Here is a 25,098-nt window from a genome sequence, read left to right on the forward strand (position 1 = left end):
TTATTTGGATATATGTAAATGTATGCATCTGTTTACCTTTATTACTTTAAGGTAGCTTGTAGGATTGAAGAGAATTTGTGTGAAAATGTATTTTTAATGCATATTGTGGCATCCACAGTACCCCATTTCCTCCCATTGTCACTTTGTTTTTCTATCTAGCTCAGATTTGCCAGTGAGGAAAGGTTATGTCAGTGCTATAGGTTTCTCCACCTTTGAAAAACGTACCAGTCTTACACTGATACTTTGGAGTTTGACTTTTCAAGTTTCTAAGGAACAAATCCAGGTTCTTGTTGTGCTGTTACACATACTCGTTATGAAATAGGGTCTCAGATAAAAGTTCTTCAAGAAGCTTTTGTAAAACAGATAGTAAGAAGAAGTCCTTTTTTTTTTTTTTTAAATTTATCAAATCAATTAATTTAAACAAAACAAAAATACTTTGTTTTCCTGGTTTGTATTTCAAGAGAATGTGCCAAGACAGGTGTGTCTGTCTGAATGGTGCTCTTGAAATTCATTATACCAGGATGCTCAAACCCAGCACTGAATAACACTGAGCCCTATATTTTTTTCCCTAAGAGCTAAATCATTCCATCTCACTTAACTAATGTATCGATTGACTTTATCGAGTCCATAATAGTTCTGAGTTTATGAGCTGTGATGCCTGGAAATGGATTAGTGCCAGAGCCTCTGATGAGATATGGCCAGAAGACGACTGTTTTCATCTCTTGGCAACATGTGAAGTTACAGAATTTGACTTTGTTTCACCTTCAAAACAAAACTTCTCATCAGCCACAACAAGAACCTGAATATCAGGTCAAACCCACGTTTCAGCTTGCAAAGGTCCAAACTCTGGCATTGCAGTTGCTGCAGCACAAGACACAGTTAATCTTGGGGTGACATAATAGCCATATTTGCATACTGGTGAACAAAACAGATAATATGTGAAGCAGAATTTTATTTATGCACCAGAGGATCTAGACTGTGTTGCTATATTTAGCAAATAATCAAGAAATATTACAGAGACCTTGCAGACTCTTTCTCAAGGCTGTGACTTGGAGACAAGGCTTCAGCTTGGAGCCTCACTGTGTGAGGTGCCTGCTTTGGGGTCTCCAGACCCTTTGAAAGCCTTTGAACTGTCTGCAGCTGCTGTCATGTCTCTCTGCCCCTTTCCCAAAAGTTTGTCAAGGGAGAACAGATGGTTTGATATGAGATTTAACCTGATCCTGCTTTGGTCATATTCAAGTCCTTCTTCTTTGTTTTATTTTTTCCCATAGTTTCTAGAATTGTTTTTTTTAGAACAGCATGTTCAGTTTTGTCATAAAGTTAACTGGTCATCTTTCAAAGACATCAGATATGTGTAAAATCAAAAAACAGGTAGGAAATAATCACTTTTTTGTCTATTTTCACACCACTTTTTTCTCTGCTTGAACTTAAAAAATTGGGAAGGAGGAAAAGGGGAAGTAAAGGCAAGGAACACAGGACTGCAAGTGGAGGAACTGTTTGACAAAGAACATAGATTAAAAGACAAAAAGATAGAAAAATTAAGTCACACATCACTGATAACTAGTTTTACTTAAAACAAAAAAGGTCAGAAAGTCTACACAAATATTCTCAGATTAGTGGTTTCTGAGGCAGTACTACTTGAGAAAAATTGGTAAAATAATGGCCTTGTTACAAAGTTTGTCAAAATGAAACAATGCAAAATGGAGAAATTTCTTAACGGCTCTAAGTTTTAACAGACAGGGAGACCAGGTGGTTACTATTTAATTTACAATAATAATTTTGAGATACCAAGTTCTTGAATACATTCTAAAGATTCTACTGCAAAGAAATGGCTGGAAGCTCTGAAAGAAAGAGAAACGAAGAGAGAGAGAAAGAGAGGAAGGAAGGAAGGAAGGAAGGAAGGAAGGAAGGAAGGAAGGAAGGAAGGAAGGAAGGAAAGGAAAGGAAGGAAGGAGGAAGGAAGGGAAGGAAGGAAGGAAGGAAGGAAGGAGGAAGGAAGGAAGGAGGGAAGGAAGGAAGGAGGAGAAGGAAGGAGGAAGGAGGAAGGAGAAGAAGGAAGGAAGGAAGGAAGGGAAGGAAGGAAGGAGAGGAAGGAAGGAAGGAAGGAAGGAAGGAAGAGGAAGGAAGGAAAGGAAGGAAGGAAGGAGGAAGGAAGGAAGAAGGAAGGAGAAGGAAAAGGAGGAAGGAAGAAGGAAGGAAGGAAGGAAGAAGGAAGGAGGAAGAGAAGGAAAAGGAAGGAAGGAAGGAAGGAAGGAAGGAAGGAGGAAGGAAGGAAGGAAGGAAGGAAGGAAGGAAAAGGATGGAAGGAAGGAAGGAAGGAAGGAAGGAAGGAAGGAAGGAAGGAAGGAAGGAAGGAAGGAAGGAAGGAAGGAAGGAAGAGGAGGAAGGAAGGAAGGAGAAGGAAGGAAGGAAGGAAGAAGGAAGGAGGAAGGAAAGGAAGGAAGGAAGGAAGGAAGGAAGGAAGGAAGGAAGGAAGGAAGGAAGGAAGGAAGGAAGGAAGGAAGGAAGGAAGGAAGGAAGGAAGGAAGGAAGAAGGAAGGAAGGAAGGAAGGAAGGAAGGAAGGAAGGAAGGATAAGGAAGGAAGGAAGGAAGGAAGGAAGGAAGGAAGGAAGGAAGGAAGGAAGGAAGGAAGGAAGGAAGGAAGGAAGGAAAGGAAGGAAGGAAGGAAGGAAGGAAGGAAGGGAAGGAAGGAAGGAAGAGGAAGGAAGGAAGGAAGGAAGGAAGGAAGGAAGGAAGGAAGGAAGGAAGGAAGGAAGGAAGGAAGGAAGGAAGGAAGGAAGGAAGGAAGGAAGGAAGGAAGGAAGGAAGGAAGGAAGGAAGGAAGGAAGGAAGGAAGGAAGGAAGGAAGGAAGGAAGGAAGGAAGGAAGGAATATTAAAAGCCTCTAACTTAAGTTCTGTGAAGATCTTGGTAAGAAGAAAAAAGTGCAATTTTTGAAGCAAACTCATTGTCTTTAAAGGAAGGCATATTTTTTGGATATGGTCTTTTGGGATTGTCTTTCTCTTCATTGTTATTACAGCTGTTCTTCAACACTTGCAGTTAAAGGCAGCCAGATGTTTTTGCAGTCTTGCCACCAAATGAGTGAGGAATCATTGTTCACAAAGCTGACCTGCTCACAGATGCATCTTCCACTTTGATACTATCAAAATATGAAGAATTTCTGACATCCTAACCTGCAAGAACATGATTCTTTTCATGTCAATGGTATGGCTATACCACAACTTTGCTGGTCAATGTTAGTGCTGTTTTATAGCCTTGATCTTCAATGAAGAAAACTCTCTCTATAGCTCCCCTGCCTGTGAAAGGCAATGTTTTGTCACAATAGCTATAATTTATAGAGAATCCAGATCTGAAATGCTCCAAGAATTAGAAATTTAGACTACCAGAATGAACCCTACCAAACATTTGACCTCTGGAAATCTACCAGGCATCCTACAGTATCAAGGTTATGGCAGAAGAGAGTACTGAGTTCCTGCTTATATTAAACAGTATTTTGTACAGACTTTAGGGCCATAAATGCTTCAATGTAGCTGTCTTTCAAAGAAGTGGGGAGTTAATTTGAAAAGAAAATGACTTAGTAAAACACAGTTTCACAGACAGAAAGAAATCAGGCAGAACATTTTATCCCTTTCTTCCTATTTCCCAAACAATTCTATTTCATTTAGAACAGTCACCAGATGCAAACCATGATTGCCCCTTAACAATCAACAATTGTGCTAGCCAGGTTTTGAAAAACAAATAAAGCCCTCCTCACTTTGTTTTGAGAAAATTTCTGTTCTCAATTTTTAAATACTCATATGGAAATGAAAATTAATGCTTTTTTCTATTAGAACAGGTAATTTTTTATTTGGTAGATTTTTTTTTCCCACCTGTAATGCTAGTTGATTGTGAAATTCAAATTTTCCTTGGGACACCAATATCACAGCTGGTAATATAAAACTGAGCTTGTGAACAGAACTTTTTTTCTGATTCTTTCAAGCATTATGTAATAATTTACTACAATTATCATTCTTAAGAATTTATTTAGTTGTGATAACCTGTAATTGATATTTCTAGCTATTTGTTGGGAAATAGGATTTTGATGAGTAACTAAAAACTGCACATTATTCTTCATCAGTATTGCTATATGATTACAAATTAAATTTGGCCTTATGAGGATGAAATGCTCCTTTAAATTTTTCATAGTGCTGTTGAAAAGCAAAAGTGATGAATCTCAGAGGGATTTAAGGAAGAACCTTTGCTTAGGTACAGAAATGTCATGCCTGTTGCAGTAATGTATGTTCAATGGATCCCATCAGCTCAGTTCAGCTCCTCAAGAGATTTCCTCACAACTAGAACTGGCTGAAAGATAAAATGTATAGCCCCTAGCATTTTTGATCTTGGCTGCAAATATTATGAAGGATACCAGATTAAAATTTCCTTGTCCAAGACTTGCTTAATTTTCCTGTTTGTTTGCTATAGAAACAAGTGGAAGTGCAAGTTCTTGTAAAGCTTTACCTTGTTTTAGTGAGTGTGAGCCTTGTTAATCGATATGCACATGGGGTGGCCTAAATAATGCAATTAAAGGAAGCATCACACAATGTGCAATAACTGTTTTCCTACTCTACTTCTGGGAAAAGGTGGCATGTAAGAATTCACTTTTTATTTGTACTCACTGTTAGCCATTTTCAGTTTAAAAGGACAGCATTGTAAATTTTTTAGCATCATTTTTTGTTGGTTTGGTATTTCCCCACTAATTAATATATGTTACAATGATACTGGAGATGGCAGACAAACTCATTTAATTGAAATAATTTATTTTATCTTTGCTTTAGAGACTATCTACTAAAATATCAGTAGTTTAGAAGGCAACATCCTTTGGTCTTATACCTTTCAGAATGGAGTTTCAATAATCCACTTGTATTCTATAACTTAGGTTTCAACTCTAATTAGTTGAAAGCCCAGACATTTTAAAGAAGATCCAGCCTTTCTAATTCTTTGCCCAGATATGTTCAGATTTATCAGCTCTCTGGAATGCCTGGAGAGATTTAGTTTGCAGTTATGGTAGAAAGAACAAGCAAAAGGAAGACCAGTAGGAATTTCAAAGGTGGTTTAAGGACATTTAGACTTATTTGTTAGGATATCAGGGTATTTCAAAGATCCCACATGTAAAGGAAAGACCTTAAGAGGAGTAGAATATTCTGTTGTGTAGTCTGCAGTTTTATCAGATGTCCAGTGTACTTCCTTAGTATTGGATCTTGTAGATTATGACAACTCCCCATGACCAAGCACAGAAGCTTTGCTTTCACTGGAGTGACTCATCCTTTCAGTATAATCCTTCCTGAGACAGCAATATGCTTGGAGTATTTTCTCACAATATCTCCCTAAACAAATGGGAACTGTTGTAAATGATGGCCCATTCTCTTTAGCACTAGGTTTTATAAAGCTTGGAAGCCTTTAGGCACACATCAGAACCATCGAGGCATCTTCCATGGACCATGTTTAACATTTTCCACTGCATGGGAATGAACTCTGTGCTCAGCACTGTGTTCTTGGTAAGCTCAAAACTAAGTTAAGGAAGAGTGGTGACATCCTTTGGCTCAGATGCTGGAAAAGATATTGCTTTAAGAAAGCACACACTTGCCTACTACATCCTGGGAACAGCCTTGAAAGACTTTGTACATTAACAAGGAAATCTGGCATTTGGTGTTTCCCAAGGCAGTACTGAATTTGATAAAGCAGTGATTAATTTTCTTTTTAGCTATTTTCTGTCTTTTTTTCTTCTCCTCATTTCCATTTCATCTGCTTTTATCTAGCCAAGAGAGAAACTTCTGGACCATCAATCTCATTTACACTCACACACACTTCTACTTTCTAACTGTTTCTTGTGTTATCTTTATCTTTTGTCATGGAAACACATGGAAAATATTTATGCCATCTGGATACACAGAGTATATGCTTTTCTATTTCCACCCAGTACTGAAATGAAGGGGTTATGATATCCAGAGTCAAAGCTGTGCTTCTGTCTTTTCCTAATCAACATATTTAAGGAGATCAGCTAGTGTTATCTTGAAGACAAGCACAGGAGGGAGAGAGGGAGAAGGAAAGAACTTGCTCATATCTAAATGGCTATTTGGTGCTCTGGAGTTGTTTTCTCCAGTGTTTTCAATCTCTGAGGAAGGAGTTCTCTTTAGGGTGCCTGTAAAAAACCCATTGACTTCTCTGCTTTGACAGCATACTGTGTCTTGTATCCATGGATGCTGCGTTCAGATTTTGCTTTCAACCGATCTAGACCTGATGTGAGTCACTCTGGTAGGAGTCAACTCTTTCAGAGTTGCTTTTATTATTAAAATTTGCACTGCCTTGCCTTTGAGACCCTCTCTATGTGTAATCTAGAAATTTAGTAGAGGGTGGTCCCTGATCCAAATAAACTATAAAATAAAGTATTAAAAGGGAATGTACAGTGGAAGGGCTGGATTTCAAGAAGTGGACTCTGTTTTGCTGGAACTACATCAGTGGAAATGTACATAAAGTCCTCTCGGGGTTTTTACTTTTAAGGTTTAAAGTTTTCTACCCTGAAACCCCAGCTTGACTGGTGTTCTGGTGAGCACTGTCCAAACATTAATGCAGCTGAATCTGAATGCATTTATTCCTGTGTATTAAGAAGTTGTTTAGATGTAGCTGAGTCTGTTCAAAGCAGGAGTAAGTAAACCAAGATTTGTGGAGATCCTGTTGAAAAATGCCCTCAGGTAATTTTTTTCTTTAATCAGGGGACCTTCTTCTGAAGTTCTTACCAACCTCTGCTAGAAAAAAATATTAAATACAGGTTCTTAAGCAATTTGCTTTAGCCTCTAGGCACAACTGAGTCCCTTGGGGAAAAGGTGGGTAAGTGAGCAAACGCTGAATCACCTTTAACTCTCCTCACATCTCTATGTGTTAAAGCAGGCAGGTGGAGACTAATTTCAGCTATCTCTGAGTATCATAGCATTTCCCAAACACATATATTTAATGGAATGGTTTTTCTTAGGAAAACACTATTGTAAGAAATTAAATCCCTGTAGCATGAAGCAAGCCTGTCTAGCAGGCTGGATTTCAAACAGTCTAAGGGTAATTTGATACAGTGCTCATATTCTAAGCTCCTGTGACAAGCAGCTGCTAATTCTGAAAAATATTCACTAAGAGTGGGCTAATTTGTGTAACACTGAAGCACTGGTCTTTTCTGCTGTCAGTGCATATTTTGAATTTGCAAGGGAAAAGGATATTCAGTCTTTTATTATTTGTTAAAAAGAAACTGACAGCTACACTTCTTAACTGAGAGTGATTTTGTTCATATCTACCAGTATCCTTGAGAGTGCTGAAGGCATCTGAAAAGGTGCCAGTGCTCTGTCATTATGTTTTATCTGTCTTTACTCCCTCTGTGGGGTTTTTTTTCTTAGTTTTAGGTGTGTGGGTTTTGTTTGTTGTTGTTTTTTGGTTTTGTTTTTTTTTTTAATGAGCTTTACTAGAGAGGTTTAATGCTCTTCTTCATTTACAGTCTTTTAGGTGATTATGCAGGATTCGTGGTATCACATCAGAAGAAGCTGCTGTAGATTGATGGGACCCCATCAACCACCCTGCCCACTCAATATTATAAAAATTTGTGTCGTCAGTAGTCATGACGTTTTGTAGGAAGTTGCCCATTTATGGATACTAGAGCAAATGATATCATCACAATAGGTGGCTCCTGTCTAAATAGGATCATTTGTGAAATGAGATTACAGGCATTTATCTGGGAAACAGGAGACAGAAGCACCTGCTTTATGTAATTGATATCCTGGGGAATTATTGTGTACAATAATCAAGAAAAATCTACATTTCTAATTCTATTATGTGGGAAAAGAGCCTTTCTTTTTTCTGCCTGCATAAAACAAACCCCACTTCCACATGGAATAAGCTCCAGACCATGTTTTCTATTATGCTTGAATATATGGGACATGCATTGCAATCCTATGCTTGCCACACTGCTGCAGTATACTTGTTTTGCAGAGCTCTGTAGCAGGCTAGTCAAAGCTGTGACTAACCAGACCCTTGGATACATACTCTAATCTCTGGCCTTTATTTTTACAATGAATTTGATTTGTTCATTGATTGTATTTTTTTCTGATTTGTGAGAAGCTTCATGCTCTGTGTTTGGATGCTGACTGCAATACAGCAATAGTCTTTGATACGGTAAGTCAAAGATGACTCATTTCTTACTCTTGTGCCTTCAATTTATACTTTCTACAACACCATCTCATCAGGTAGAAAATTATGTGTTAATTAATGTCGAAGTAGTTAATTTTCAACAGATGCTAGTCCCTTCCCTCTCCCGAGCACTTTGCACCATGTTTTTTTTCCTACTCATGAAAGCAATATGTTTGAACTGTCTTTAACTAAAATGATTTTGCTGTGATATTTTTAATAATATTGTCATCATTTTACCTATTCTCTAATTTTGACAATAAAGAAGAAAATAGACCATATGCAGAGATTTGGAAGTTAACATGTGATGCTGGAATACAATAAGTTCAGTTCAATATTACCCTTTATTACAGGGAACATAATTGGAAAGGCAAAGAAAGGAAAGGATCTTTTCAGGGATTTATACTTCAGATAAAGTAGAAGGGTTTCAGTTTTTATTTGAGTATTAATACAGTCAGATACATTGAGCTACAAGAGCCCTTATTTCATGTGAAAGCAGTGGAGAGAAAATGCCTTACAGAAAGACAGTTTTCTTTGTAATGCAGCGTGCAGAAGGTTCAGTAGTACTCCTTATCAAGTGCACTACATGAGATAAGAGCAAAGAACCCACATATTTGCTGTACAGTGATGAGAGCCTTTACATTAGAAAAATATTACTAACAAAAATGCTACTAAACAGAAATATTCTTTAATGAGCTTTATAAAGTGCTGTGATCACACACACAGTATGCATTCTTTTGGATACGTAATATTAATTGTAGAATAAGGGTTAAGATTTGATATAAGATTTTTTTTTTTTTTTTTGAGAAACCTACCTTTAAGCAGAGGTCTTTAAGATCAGTAGGTTACTGGGTCTTATTCAGTAAAATTCATTCAATCCTTGTTTTAGAATTGGCAACTTTGCAGCAAGTGAACGGTGCTCAAATGCCTTGAAATGCTTCAATATGGGAAGTATTCTCTGTATGTATTTTTCTCCTTCTCGTATTCTAAACTTTTCAACGTAGAGGTTTGGGGTGCTCCTTTTGCATGAGTATTAGCCCTTCTAGTTTTAGATATGCCTATCCAAAAAATCAATAATTCTATATTTTCCAGTATAGATTTCTGATGTGCAGGTAAAATATCTTGCTGTTTAAAAGTTTATGCAGGAGCAAAGCCATAAAGGAAAAAAAAAGAGGTCTGTATAAAATAAGAACAAAGGTTCAGACTGGCTGTCATTGATTCCCAAGTTGTAATTTCTGTCGCTTTTTCACTGCTGTGGAGAAGTTTGAAGGTTTTATTTCTGAAGTATCAACATGATTATTTTACAGGCATGCATTAATATCAGTTCCTGCATTTGATCATAATTAGTTCATGGATCCATATCTGTCATGTTTCCCTGTCATTTGAGACAGACTACATCCTTTCTATTTAGCAACAAGTGACCAACATGATCATGTAGTGCCCAGTACAGTACACTTTAACAGGTATCTTCTGAAACATGAAAACAGTCAAACAATATTTTTGCTGGATATACAAAATCTGTGTGTTTAGTAAAGTTGGTGACAACTGGCATCATTTTTTGTCCAAAACATGCTATTTTAAAATACTAGCAAGCAGGTGAAGGTGCTTCAACACATGAGCAGATTAAACAGCAGTACTGAGCCTGAAATTACTGTTTGTTTTTTCAAGAAAATACACAAAATAAAAACTATTTTGTTTAAATAGTTACATAATGAAATTTACTTAATATATTTCATGGAAGCGTTTTTACTGCAAAGGCTTCTTAAAGTGATCTAGAAAAACGAAAACATTTTCACAGATTTCCTTTGTGCACATTGAGTAAAAGCTAAAGGAAAGTGGCAGATACTGAGTAAAGGCCAAATTGTACACACTGTATTTCAGACATACAACTGTAATGCAGCTTAGCTGGTCAAATCTCAAATATTGAGTTGCTTGCAGGGTACATCTTTTGGGCAACAAAAATTAAAAAAAATAATTGTGTAGTCACTGCTTTTACTAGCCCACTTGGTGTTTTGAAATATTATTTTCCAAAAAAACCAAAAATCCATGAATAATTTTTATCAGTTTTCCATCTATTATAGTTGTCCACTAAAGGAAATCAGCTGCTTGTCATAAACAATAAAATAATTTAAAAATAATAGAAAAGATAATCAACATAGTTGTAGCATAAGCACACTGAAGGGCACATAAATAAGAGCAACCCATCCATTATGTTTCAAAAAGTATATAGGATTCCTAAAATTAAAAGAATATACAGAAAGAGAAATTATCATAGCACAGAGCATACAATGTTTCACTTGTGCTTTATATAATGTTTTAAAATTATATTTGGAGGAGTCATAGAACTCCATAGCATAGATTACGTCATGTTAGTTATGCTCCATAAATTTTGCCTATTATTTCTGGCATTCTATTCTTTTAATTGTGCTAGAAATCTCAGCTGTATTTTTCTGAAAACTTTTTGAACTATATATTTGGGATGTTTCATCTTAGATATTTAATTTTTTGCTCTTGGCTTTGTCATTGCAATAAATTTATGTAGTTAATAATTGGGTTCTGGTTTCAAAGAGAAAAGCTTGAGTTTATGCTGGAGTTCAAGGAAAATCACTAGTAACTGGACTTCTGTGCATTCAAGTTTCATGAGTGTAGTACAAATGAGACCAGATAGATGTCTCTGATGTGAATATAAAGGGAGCTAAGTCTGAACACAAAGGAAAGAATATGAGATCCACATTGCTATCAAAAATAAAATCCTAATAAATTATTCTAGAGTAGTAAGGGAAATTAACTGGCTTTTTGCACACATTAAAAAAAAAAAAAATCTGTTTAGTGTTAACGTTTATTATAGCACGTGTTCATAAGTGCCAGCTTCATTTTCTTTGGATACAACAGGCATTACATTTTTTCTTTTTATATATACTTTAGGAATTCTCCCCAAGAACAGTGAAAGGGTCTGGAGTACACACAAAACCACGCATCCTTGACTGGAGACCCCATGGCTAAATTAAATTGAATTCCTTTTAGTTTCTTCTTGTGTAATATAAAATATTCATATCTGTAACAATGAAAGATTTGCATAGATTGGTGCAATACAAATTATATCTGTTGTAGAATTTAATTGTTTTTGACAGATACGCTTGCAAAATTGATATTAAAGCCTGAAAATTGTACAACAGAGTATGAATGCCAGCAAAGTAGTTCTGCACAGCAAGCTGTTAATTCCTCTTAGCAGCACATTACCAAGGTACAAATAGGGTAACAGGTCTGTTACTGTCAGACAACCCCACAGCAGAGCATTCAGAGATACACGGAGGAAACCACAGAGTAAGTCATAGATTTCTTTTACTGAAGGAAAGTGAAACTGCAACTTAGTTGCTATTAACATCTTCAGAGAAATGGCAGGCAAATAATAAATGCTACTGCAGCTTTTGTGGTAGCAATAATTACTTGCAGTATTAAAGTCAAAGATTTCAAGGAGACCATTGCCCATCACACTAAAGAGAGAAAGATATCCAAAGCAGAAAAATTATTTAGGGATCATACATTTCCATAATCTCTGAGAAAATGAATTCTTTGTCACTAGGTTCAAGTTTTAGCTGATCTGTATAGTAATTTGTTTGTCTTCCCAGTTCTAAGCACTCAATCTGACATTTGATACAAGAGCAACAACATCCTTTAAAATTTTCAGTTCATTTCCTAGGTGACCTACCATCATCAAATGCTTGGTCTCTAGGGCTTGAGCACACTTCTGCTGAATCTGATGGCAAAACACTCACTGGCTTTCCTGGGATCATGATAAGGGCAACACACCATTTAATAACAGAGCCCAGAAAATATCAGGCTGCTTTTTGCTTGTCAGATCCAGGTGCTGTTTCTGGGGGCAGAAATCTCAGAGCAGTTCATGAAGAGGAAGAGGACTTCCAGACTTTGTGTGCTTTACCCACAGAGAGAGGAGGAGCAAGGGCAGGCCAGACATGTCAAGATGAAATATTCCAGCAGCAGGGCACAAATGATGGTGTGGCTCAGGGCAGCCAGGTGCTGTGTGCCCCAGGCTGTGCTGCCTGCCTGCATGTAGCACCACGCAGCACCTGCACCCCACTGGGGTCCTGCACTGCAAATCTAAAAGGATCTGAAAGGAAAGCAGGTGTTGAGGATCAGATGTTACTTCAGCACACAGTCATAGTCACACTCCCTCACTGTGGCTGCTCTTCTCCGTGTGATGACAAGGAAGCCCAAAAGGAGGTATTTCATCTCCTACAGAAATTTTGCTGCGGGGTTGGAGGGGGAAGTGAGTTCGGCATTGCCTTGAGGAGTGGGCCCAGTTCAGATGTTCTTGTTTTTAACAGAATCAGGCACCTAAGAGGTACTTATTCTTAGAAATCTTGTCTTTGTGCTAGCTCTCCTAGAGAAAATGCCTGGGTTAAATTCCCCCAAAACCTCATATCCCTCACCATTCACATCACCTGCATGACTAGGAGAGGGCACAGAACTCAGGAGCTGTTCTATGCATTTCTGTAGAAATTATTTTTTAATCCCTTTTTTTTCATGCATTTTTGGTCCTATAAATTTCATCAATGGCTCTTTAAGTGGGGCATTGTCATCTGGACAACTATTCTTGCGTCTGATTTATTTCCCTTCCCTCTGTCCAACTGCTGATAAAAGTAAAGGCAAGAACTAAAAGAAATTAAATACATTTTTTTTCTGTTCACCCTGGGTGTTTGACAGCATTTTGTATCTATTCAGCCTCATTGTTTCCTCAGTGCAATCATTTGGCTTCTTCCCATTTGTGCAGCCATAATAGAAGCTGAACGGAGAAAACATCTTAAACCAAGAGGAATAATACTGTAGTGTCATAAAGATTGGCAGGCTAAATAGCTGAATCTCATAGGGAATCTTGAGTTTATTGATTATATGTGGTCACTGGAATCTTTCTCATAAATATGCAGTCTGCATACATTTTCATAGACTTCGTTAAAGCTTAAATTATACCTTACAATGAGACAATTAATTTGGGCTATTGCTTTCTACTGCTGTCTAAGCATTTCTCTCTCCATATTTTAACCATACTGCCACATATTGAAGTTGTGGTACCATTTCATTATTCCTTTAGCCGATTCATCAGAAGAGATTCACATCCCGCCACACACACTTGTTCCTTCCCACTCTATGCCCAAAGTGTGCCTGGTTGTGCTGACTTGGCTTTTACTGTGGCCACACTCCAAACTGGCTTTAACCAGACATCTTGTTTCAAAAACATGCAGAGACAAGCTGAACAGGCCTTTTTATGAATTATATTCCTTTTTTTTCTGTGTGCATGCCGTTCCATTTTATTTGCATGTTCCATTTCACAGTTCCATTTTAAAGCACACCAGATGACAGCTAGGTTGATCTAGGAAAAAAAAAATCTTCAACTAGGAGTAAGACTAACTTCCAAAAAGAATGTCTTAAATCAGATTTACATCCGAAGAAATATTAAAAAGCTTGATACGTGTTCCTGGTGTAAATGTTGGGTCCATTATAGATGAAAACAAGTATGAGCTTGAAATGCTTTCTAAACTGGGAAACTCCCTTTCCTGGGACTGTGCATGGCAGCACAGCCTTTAGTGTTTGGTGTCCCTTGAATCTTGTTGTAGTACCACTTTGATGGATCCCTTCCTTATGTGCCTGTTGTGCAGTCGGTGCCTGCTTCTTATCAGTCCCATGCATCCCAGACAGAATTCCCTAGATAACCTACCTAGACACTTACTGCTTTGAATTAAAATCCTTGTGTCTGATCTGAGCATGGGACTTTATGGATACATATATGTCTCAGTAAGCAAGAACAGATATATATATTTTTAACAATGTAATCTTGAGATTCTCTTTTGATTTCATTTCTTCTCATAGGATCTCTTGTCTCCTGTGCCTGTTCTCCCCCAGGAATGCTGTAATGAGCAGAAACAGGCATTTGTTCATATGTATGCAGACATATCCACACACATACACAGAGACACACACACTTTCAGCAAGAGAGCCAGAAAAAGCAATGTGTGCCCCCCTGAGGTACTGCCAGATAGCATGGGCCTCAAGAGCCAGGGAGGACCCTACAGACCTCCTGGTGCCTTTTCTCACTCATCCCATTGTCCTGCTCCATGGCCACACACGTACTACAATCAGTGCCCAAGCCTGGAGCACTAGTGACAGACCTGCTCCAGTCCAAATTCTGGTTCTAACATATTTAAATGTGGGTACACAATTCTCAGTTAAGCCTTTTTCAATGACTGAGTACATTTTAAATAATAAAATCAGTGAAAGATGGATTTTGGACTAATGATGGTCGTATAGTGATGGGACTCTGAAGCGAATAAAACTGTTGACAAATAATTCTAAAGCTTCCACTCTTAATTTATAAATGAATAATTAACAGCATCTCCCAAACTCTCACACAGGGCTGCAATTTAGCTGGCTCATGAATACTTGTCTTCACTGTTTCATGCAATGCCACTGCTTTGCAAGCCAGGCCCCTGGGGGATCAATACATGGGGGTTTTTTTTGTTGGTTTTTTTTTTTTTTTTTTTCCAGAAAAGTAGCAAAACAGTAATTTTGGCTCTTTGCCAGATAAATCCCTTTGATTCAGATATTTTTATTTCACTCGTGACCATGCTACTAGCAGTGATAATAAAAGGTATTTGGGGAAAAAAGAGTAGGAAAAGTGTTTCAGGCACCTCAGTGAAGGCTGAAGATGTGACTATGCTGAAAGTGTTTTTGATTGTTAATAGGTCATACAGTTTCCTTAAAAGTCATTCCTCTTAAAGTATGGACAGCAATACTTTGCCAGGTAGCAGAAGGTAGTGCCCTTTGAAATAGAGGTGTGGAAGTTGCCCCTTTGATATATTTGGGAAGTAGAACTGACATAAATTGATATAAATTGCATCTGATGGTGTTTATATGTGTTTCTATGCTAAGGAAGGGGAAATCATCCTCACAGAAGGGCAGACATTTCTATTGATTCTCTTCTGTCAATATGCTGTGACTGAAGAAGTCCAGTGAAAGTGACTACATGCAGAAAGCAGGGAAGGCACTTAGGAAACCTTTCCACAAATATGCTCACTTTCAAATGTCTTCTTCAACTGTATTTTCCATTTCTTTAGATTTAAAGCATAAAATTACAGCAATAGTCAAGTGTGGGCAGACATAAAGGCCTAATAAAGAATGCAGATTTGCATTAGCTTCCAAAAATTAAGGTTTTGAAATAGAAAAAATATTGAAGACACACACTGCAGCTGGTGGGATTTGGCTGAGGACTATTGTAATGAAGTTCTTGAAAGTGTAACTCTTTAACACATTATACACTTAATTTCATTTTAGTTTTGAAGCACTGAGAAAGCCAGCTAGCCTGAAAGGTGCTGCATCTGCATGAGACGAAAAGACAAGTTCTATGCACAAGTAGCACAGAGGCCTGGAAATTAACTCAAATATCTAAAAGTGTATTTCAAAATACTTTTGTTTTAAAGCTAATTTAGTGGCTCAATTCCTGTTTTACTGATTTCAGTTTCAAATTCTATTAACAGTTCAATATGAGGCAATCAGCTGCTGTGTCTTTTTCTTTTAGCAGTGTCAATTTTATGAATACAATATGAATCTTTTTCTCCCTACCCCCTAAGGGTGAAGTAAGATAATTTCTTGCTTTCTAGAGTATTCACTCCTGTTAAATGGTCTTAACAAGTCACTTTAACTGTCTGTGTTCAAATGGGTTGAAATCTGAAATCAAGAGAGGCCACATTTGAATTCCAAGGAGTGTGCCATTAAGAATCCAATTAGGAGTAGTCAGTTGGTTATGAAAAGATGAGATTTTAACAGAATTTCAGGACAGAGGACTGCACAGTTTCTAGTCACCTGTATATGGCACCTATGCCCCTGCTCCATGGGAATTTAGACAGAGCTGATTTGGTTTAAATTTTTTTGGAGACGATGAAATCTGTGAACAGATCAAGACCGTATTGGATATTGAATAATAGAGATTCCTACAAATAAAATAATTTAAATTAATGTTTTATCCTTAAATTTAAGTGGTCTTATTCACACAGCTGTGATGTGTCATGAACAGAAATATAACAGTTGAGAACAGGATTCTGAGCTACAGTTTCCAACACAGAAGTGGACACTGTGATTACTGTGTTAGCAGCTGTTCCCTTTAAATGAAGGACACTTTTACAGAGAAGTTGTAGCCATAAGAGAGGAATAAAATAACAGTGTGCCCAAGTAAAGGGAAGTAGGGATCTACCCAACCTTTCCTGAACTTACAAAATCAATATACTCAGACATCCAACCAAGTATTGTACAAAATTGTTGGTTTCAAAATTAACTTTGTGTGATTTTGATTTGTTTTTAGCAGAAGTATATAGGTCCTCTTATACTTACTAGTAGACAAAAGTGGATGTAAAATTACCCTGATATTCACCTAGAAGACCTAAACATGGTTCTTTCTGCTCAATGCATTACCAGTTAAAGCTAAAACCTTGGTTCTTACTGACTTGTGAGAGGTATCTATTAAAAATTATATTCATGAGGTTATGGAGTAAAGTAAGTTGCCAAGAGAACCTGTTAGCTTTTCTTTAAAAGTTCAAAACCAGGTTACACACATCATTAATGAGAATGCTCAATGAAAGTTTGAAAAGACATTATCCAAAGCTGACTTCATTTTCCTCACATATTTTATGCATCAAAAGGAAAATGGACAAATCAGAATTATAGTAATCTTGCATCAGCTGGAGACCTTTTCTGAGGACTTTTTTATAGCTTTCTTTTTTCTCTGTTAGAAGAAGAATAAAACAAAAAGTGGTGTTTCACTAGTAATGGCAACATTAAACAAAGAGCTTAATATATTAAAAGAATAAAAGATATTGGACAGGTCTAATGTGGAAGTAAGATACAAGCATATGCTTTTGAGGAAGGAAAAAGGAGTAAGCTCCTTGCCCAAGAACTTAGCATAAATCTGAACTGAGATTTCAAAGATCCTTATTTTCAGCAAGACAGTGTTGATTCACATAGGTTAATAAGAGCATGTTTATATATCATCTTCTCGTAGAATATGAGATCTGATCTGTTGAAGAAGTTAGTGATTTGGCGTTTATATCAAGCAGATTATCTTTTGAACCACTAAGGCACTAGTTTAAATTATTCCAAATTTACATCTCTGTAACTAAACTTTAGTCTGGAGAGTTGATTTGATCTCCCTGAGTTACCTTGAACTAGATTGCTTATTGACATAAAATGGCTTGTTTGCCATGTTCTCTGCTCATGGAGTCCTTCTTTCACTTGCCACCAATGTATTGCAGGGGTTAAACCTGTCTCTTCCAATACCAAAATAAGTTGTCTAGGCAAAATGCTGGAATCCATTTTTCTATGTGGTATGAAAATTTTTCTACATAACCTCAGGCAGATGTAGGCTTTCCCTGTTTTGTTCTCAGCCTGCAGCAAGAGAAAGGAGCAGCATCAAGCTATTTAATAATTTTTTGGAATATTTTTGCTGTAAAAAACTGCTAAACATTCATCTGTTAACCTCTCATGTTAGCCATAAATGCAAACCTTTGCAACTGGGATTTATTTCTGTATTGACTTAAAGTATGTTTTTATTTCATTAACAAAATATCTGATGTGATGATTTAATTTCTGAAAAGAGTGTATATTTCTGATTTCAGTCCTTGTGCTGGGTTAACCTTGGTCAGCTGCCAGACCCCTACCCAGCCACCTCTCATTCTGTTCCTACAGCAGGACGAGGTGGGAAATAGTTTATGGGATGAGATAAAACAGGGAGGTCACTTACAAATTGCCATTATGAGCAAACTAGACTCAGCCTGGGGAAATTAACTTAATGTATTGCCAGTTTAAAAAAAGTTTGGACAGTGCGAAGCAAAGGAAAATGAAAATAATTCCTTTCTCCTGGCCTCTCCTTCTTCCCAGGCTCAACTTTACTCCTTTGTACGTGACTCCTTAGCCTCTGCTCCCAAGGCAATGGGGAATAGGGGTTGGGGTCCATCCATAAAAGTTCTTCTCTGCCACTCCTCAACATCCATCTCCCCGATGTGTCCTTCCACGGGCTGTAACCCTGCATGGCAGACTTGCCTATTTGTGGGGTCAACAGGCTGCATTGCAGCCGCTGCACCACAGTCCTGTCCCCAGGCTGCTGGGAATTTCTGCTTTGGTGCCTGGAGCACCTCCTCCTCTCTGCCCTCACCTTCATGCCCAAAGGCACGTTTGGATTTTTTTTGAAAGTTTATCTCTTTTTTTTTCCTCACCACCATTTCTGCAGCGTTTTTGCCCCTCCTTACATGTGCTGTCCTTGCAGTGTGCCCTGTGCAGGAGGCTGGATCTGGAACCAGCTGTGTCCAGCTGGGGCAGCCCAGGCCATGGTTCAGCCGTGCCCTGAGGCAGTTGGATCCGGCTGGATCCGGTTGGAACTGGCTGGAACCGGCTGGATCCAGTTGGAACTGGCTGGAACTGGCTGTGTCCTTCTGGAACTGGCTGTGTCTGGCTGGGGCAGCCCAGGCCATGGGTGAGCCATGCCCTGAGGCAGTTGGATCCCGCTGAATCCGGTTGGAACCGGCTGGAACTGGCTGTGTCTGGCTGGGGCAGCCCAGGCCTCCCCTCACGGACTCACCGCTGCTGCCGGGGCCTGGCACCCACTCCTTGTGCAGTGAGTGCTTTTCTCCTTGGAATGTTTAAAACAGAGAGTTTGTCATTTATCTGATTATGTATGGAGCAGTGGTGTAAAAAGCCCCAGGTCATACGAGTGGGGTGCAGGTAGGATGTGTAGGAGAATCACCAGAAAATTAAATCATGTAAGCTTTTGGACAGTGGCATCTTGCCTTTTCTCATGAGAAGGATGGAGTGTCAGGCAGGCCTGCCTAAAATATGACACCTTGATCTGAAATGTAAAAGTTGTCCCCAATTTCTTCTGTTTAAAACCTAATCTATTTTAATCTGTCTCTTTTGGAGGCTATATTGCACATATCCAGGGGAAGACACTCAGTTTCTTGTGAAGTGTTCCAAAATAACTATATTTTAATAAATTTCATAGTGTTTCAGTTAATGCTTTTTGAAGTATTATTTTAGAGGAAAGTCCTCAAGTTTGACAGTGTGGATCAACTATTTCAAAAACCATTTAAATGTGGAGTAAAATATATTTGTAGAATCAATAAGATTCATGTGCTCTTTTTGTCCGTCTTTGATGCAGTCCAGCCCATGAGAGGTTGTACTGCATCCAGCACAGCAAAAATACATCCACAAAAAAAACCCCCAAAAAACAAAACAACAACAACAAAACAAAACAAAACAAAACAAAACAAAACAACAAAAAACCCAAACCCAAACAAACAAACAAAACCACCTCTGTTTTCTTGGGACTGTCCTGATGACAATAATATTGAAAATACACTCAAGGGATATGTAGTCTGTGCAGTTTGTAATACAGCTACCTTATTTGAATAGACTCACACAGGACACATTATGGGATGCTCATCCTTTTTAGCAGGCATACAGATATGCCTTCTAAAGAAACCATCACCATGCTATTCACACTGATTCGTTATGCTGTGGCACTGAAATGCAAGAGAGAAATGTAAAATACATTGTGCCTATTTTCAGTAAATGTTTTTTTTCTTTGTAGGTGTCTTAATTTATCTATGTAAGACTTTTGATTATTGCTACTGACTGGGTAATCAGCATGCAAATTCTAAGAAATCTTGGATTTTGCTGCAGATCTCTCATGCAGTTTTAGTGGGACTGACCACTGTTTCTCAGTGCAAATTTTTAGTAGGTTTTTAAAGTATCCCTTTTTCATCAAGCATAGCTCCAATATTTATAGTGTGAAGACATAGTGATGAGGATACAAGTGAATGAGGTCTGCACTGAGGTGCAGTGATGGCAGGAGATCAAGATGTTGGAGAGCTGTGATTCACACTAAAAGAACCTTTGCCTTAAGCAATGCTGCCTGTGGAATACCAACACTGATTTAGAATCAAACACTTACTGATTGATTGACTGATCTTATTTGTTAGCTCTGGCTTCAGGCTTGGTCAAAAGCCTCAAACTACCACGGATTGCCTTTTATTTATTTGACTTAATAATATTTGTTTAGCCATAATACTGCAACGAAGGAGAAAGATGTTAAGAAAAGTAACTCCTGAAGGTAGACTAATAGCTTGCACACAGATGATTAAACTTACAAGGAGATGCATATGGTGCAGACTTACTCTTGCCAAAGTTTCACAAGCAGGCATTTCCAGATTCTGGACAAAAATGTTGCACCACGCTGTGTCAATCTGTCTGTGCCTAAGGCTGACTGTCTCTTGGATGCATGGTTATTCTTTAATATCAGGAGCTTTACTCAGGCAGAATTACTGTGCAGCATATTGTGCATCGCTGTGCCTTGCTCAAAGTGCTTAGGGATAAATGCAGCTCTGGCAGGAAAACGAATGTGTTCCTTTTCTGCTTTATTTTATTTTAATTATGGAAAGTAGTAAAATTGTTCAAAGGAACTTGCATTACATATATATAATGTTCAAAAGTCAAAAAAACTCACTCAAATATTCTCACAACCAATATTGTATATGCCAAAGTGTCAAATAACTAGGGGAAAAATATTGAATTAGGTTGTCTTGGATGGATGGATTCAAGAAATATATTTTCAAACTTTTATATTTACAAAACCCTCTATCCTTCAAAGTAAGAAATTTTACCCGCAAATTTTAGGAAAACGAATGAGCTTGCTATGTTTATCTAAATTCACTGTGTCCTTGATGTTATTAATTGAAGAAAATGTATGCACATATATGTTTATATGTATAGATACATATAGAAGTAATATAAACCTGTTGCACACTGCAGCAACTTGCCTCAGTCATCTGAGCACATCTCTGAAGTGAGGAAAGATCATTACCCTTATTTTGAGAATTAAGCAGAGATGCTGTCAGCTCCTCCATGTCCCCAAAGTGGCCTTTGGCAAAGTATGAAATTAAACACATTACTCACCAGTCTTGCACTACAGCCATAACCACTGACCTGAATGATGGACACACTGCAGTAGTCTTCAGTCTTTCATAACAGTTATTCTTGATTTTTTTCTCCACATCTGATAACTGCATGTGACAAAATTCTGTGACAGCCAGCACGGCCAATGTGTTATCTCTAGTAATTGCCCTTAAACTTCATATATCCTGTGCTGACTCAGACAGCCTTGACTTCCCAGATAAATTGAATCTCTGGAAAACTTGGGTCTGTGTGCACATCTATGGCACATCTGGTAGAGATCTTTGAATTCACTGTTCCTGAAACTGCAATAAGGAATATCCATCTGTGAACCCACTGCAATATGCCTAACACACTCCTGGACATAACAACTTGTAAGACTCATTACTGCAAACTCAGTATGTATTACTAATGTCAAAACCATGCTGAAGTTCCATCACTACATGATGCTGGTATGTGCTTTAGATCTAATATCACCTATAAACAAGTCAAAGTGTTTGCATAGCCTCCTAGAAAGTATCATAATTTGTAAAAATAAGTGTCAAGACTGCTTGACAGATAATAAAGACCTTATTTTGTAAGCTATAGTCAATTTTCTCCTGAGATAAGTTGCCGACATTTAATTTAATTTAATCTGAATTTGCAGTAATATATGATCATGGTGTATACAACAGCAACTGTGTATCAGGTGGTGGTGTGCACTCTTTCTTTCTGAGTGTTTTTTCTCTCTCTCCCTTCAGTCTGACCTTTATTAATAAGTAGCACGATAGTGAAAAACATCAGTCATTTCCCATTCTCATCGCCTTCTCTGGGAAATGGATGGGGGTACAGGAAAGAGGAAAAGAGACTTCAAATTCTTTTATCCTTTCCTCATTTTACCTCTATGTCCATAAGGATTCAGGAGGCCCAAAGCTGTGATTGCAGTGAAGGATGTGAAGGCAGATTACTCAAGAATGCGCAACTCTTTTGTCTTTTCCTTTAGATGCAACATAGAAGAGTTTAAGAGATTCCCTAAAGGAGCAGCCTAGTATTATGTCCTTCAGGAAAACACGCTTTTGTTGGAATCTCTTATTCCTAGAGTAGATTTTACTTGTGTGAGAAATGGCCTTAAATCACCTAAGATGGATGATGTGGACAAGAATGACACATATAAGCAAAGGTACAGAATAGTATTACTGTTTATCCAAAGTCCAAAAGACAATTACTGGGCCACTGCAGTCTTCTTAAGACCAACAATAATTATATCTTTTTAATTCTTCTCCTCTTTGAAAAAAAACAATAGCAGCATGGGCCATTTTTAATCTTCTTCTGTATCTCTTTTAAAATAATTTGTTTTCTGTATGTACTCATCAATTTTAACTTTTTCTGTGCAGGCAGCTCTTTGCATTTGTGAAAGATAGGTGACTGAGTGCAAGTTCACTGCTTTCAGCTCTGGTGCACAGACTGGATAAACTGTAGTGTAAATGAGTCCATATCAGTTCACATTTCTCTGAATGTGCATCTTTTCACATATGCTCAAAAGCACAGCTGGACATAAACATGTCATAATCACTCATAGTGCCATTCTATTTTGTCTCAGTTTTGACAATTGACTGCAAGATGCCATGTTTTTTTAATTGGAGGGCTGTCTCTGATCTTTGATGCATCTTGATGCAAGTCTGTAGAGAGCTAGAGAATGAGTCTGCATACTCTGGCAGAGCTCTAATATCTGAATATTTATTATGAAGATTATACCTGATAAAAAAAATGTACAGAACTTGGTTATGTGTGACATGCACACTAGAAAGGCCGTAAAAAACTGTTTTCACTTTAACCTTCTCTTTCCTTCCCACTCACTAAGACATCCTTTTAAAACCCTTAAATCTTGTTTTCTTGTTTGCAGCTGGGAAGTCTCAGAGTTATCCATTTTCTTAATCCTCATCTTCCTCAAAGTGGTTAGTTGTTATGAAAGGGTTGGATCATCACCATGATATTATGGCACATGATGCCACCAGGAAAAAGCCTGGTTATTCTTGAAGGACCTTTTCTCTTTTGATATTTAACATTCACTCTTTTAATATAGCCCCAAGAGAAGCACCTAATACTGCAGAGATCTCCAGCCAAGCTAATGGCAGTTCTCAGCTTCAATTCCCTTGTGTAGCACAAGTACCTCATCTGTACCCCAGGCCATGACAGGCTTTCTTCTCTTTTGAGGAAATAGAGCAGAAACGACTTGATGAGGAAACTGATAATTTCCACAGCACTTTTGTTTCAGTAGAAAAGGAGGTAAGAGGTACCTTCAGTACTGAGTACTGAATTCAGTTCAGTCACTGGGGATCTCCATGGTTAAGGAATATCTTTCTTTAGGAAAGGAGCTGAGGGGGCTTGGGATTGGTTCAGAGGTGGAAGGTCTGTCCCCAAGGCTTCAGTGGCCAGGACATAAAATCAGGGAACAGTATCCCAGCCTATGAATCTATCAGCTGGCATAGATCCCTTGGTCACATAGGAAAAAATCTCTGCCTATAGCTTCAGGTTTAGCATATGGAGATGAGCCTTTTTTAATCCATCCTGTGTGTGGGTTCAACTTCTTAAAAATAGTTGCTGCAGCTGCACACTTTGAGTCTCTGTTCATTTGAAGTAGGAGGGATGCTGAGCAGGTTTACAGCACAGTGTCTTGAAGCAATATCTCTCCTCTGCCTTAAATTTTTTTTGGGCCACCTTTTGTACAGGCCAAAAAGGGGTTCTGTTTATGAGTCAACATTCATGTGTATGCATAAGCACTGTCTAAAGCAAGTGTGAAAATATTACCAGGTATTAACAGCACATTGAATAGACCTTTCAATTATTCATTGAGACCCTACTTATATTCCTCTTTGGCATTATACTTAGAAGTGTAACGATGCATTTTCTACAGATTTTATGGATTAAAAAAATCATAGGATTATCCACTCCATAAATTAATCCTGATGTATGTTAAGTAATTTATCTAAAAATGGATGCTTCCCATATAGGAAATGAATAATTAATTTTGTTTTCCTGGTTAAAAAAAAAAAATCCCTCAGGTGCTTTTCTGTTTTCTGCTGAAGCTGAATTTTTTTAGTCCTCTGACAATGTCTTACACCCTCCAAATATGTCTTGTTTCTATGGAGACACCAATGAACTGCAGCTTGCATTCTTCTGCATATCACAATACAAGGTTGCTTCAGAATTTTCCCAGTGTTTCACTGTCTTGTCTTTTAATTAGAAATTAATCAATAGGTTCAGTACTCTTGTCTCATGCACTCACATATACATGCACAAGCATGTATGATCCCCATGACTGTGAGCCTATGAACAAAATGTATGCTTTCAAAGTTTTAATTTAGGGAACAGCATATTTTATATTGAGGCTTATAAGATCAGAATTCTGAGCTGTATTGGGCAGCAGTGTGGGCAGATAGATATCTTGTATGCAGTAGATGAGATGGAAGGATTTTATATCTCATACTTTTTATAAATAGGAAGGATGTGTGGAGTTCTGGAATGAACATATAATATGTTGCTTATTCTTTGAACTCTGTTAGTATTACCTGATATTAATGAATTCTATTAATATTATCTTATATATTTGTTTGGCTGCCCTCATAATTTTTCTGTGAAATATCACCCCTCATCCCTCCCACCCTGAATGATCAGTTATTGCAGAATGGTTCAGTAGATCTGATTCTCTGAGCCATATTGTTCCTCCACTGTGAGCACAAGGATTCCTCTTCAGGGCAGCAGGAAGTAAACACTTGTGTGGCAGAACACGTGCTAGCAAACAGCCAAAGAAAGAAGCTATGTAAATTATTTTGTTTATTAATTAAAAATGTACTGTGAAGTAAACAATATTTTTAATTAACAAGAACCAGTGAGACTGAAATGATGCCAGAA

General features: G+C 37.8%; 1 protein-coding gene across 4 annotated transcripts in view; it reads left to right on the forward strand.

Annotated features, from left to right (window-relative positions):
* DLGAP2 (DLG associated protein 2) overlaps nucleotides 1-25,098 on the forward strand; it is a 438,256-nt gene that overhangs the window by 120,233 nt on the left and 292,925 nt on the right. The window contains exon 1 of one of the 4 annotated variants that reach the window (XM_079325554.1): nucleotides 7,974-8,187. The exons of the other annotated variants lie outside the window; for them this stretch is intronic. The gene's annotated coding sequence lies outside the window, so the exon portion shown is untranslated. Of the gene's footprint in view, nucleotides 1-7,973; nucleotides 8,188-25,098 lie in introns of those variants that run through there. 4 annotated transcript variants of the gene reach the window in all.

Source organism: Erithacus rubecula (genome assembly GCF_903797595.1).
Source record: "Erithacus rubecula genome assembly, chromosome: 2".
NCBI lineage: Eukaryota > Metazoa > Chordata > Aves > Passeriformes > Muscicapidae > Erithacus > Erithacus rubecula.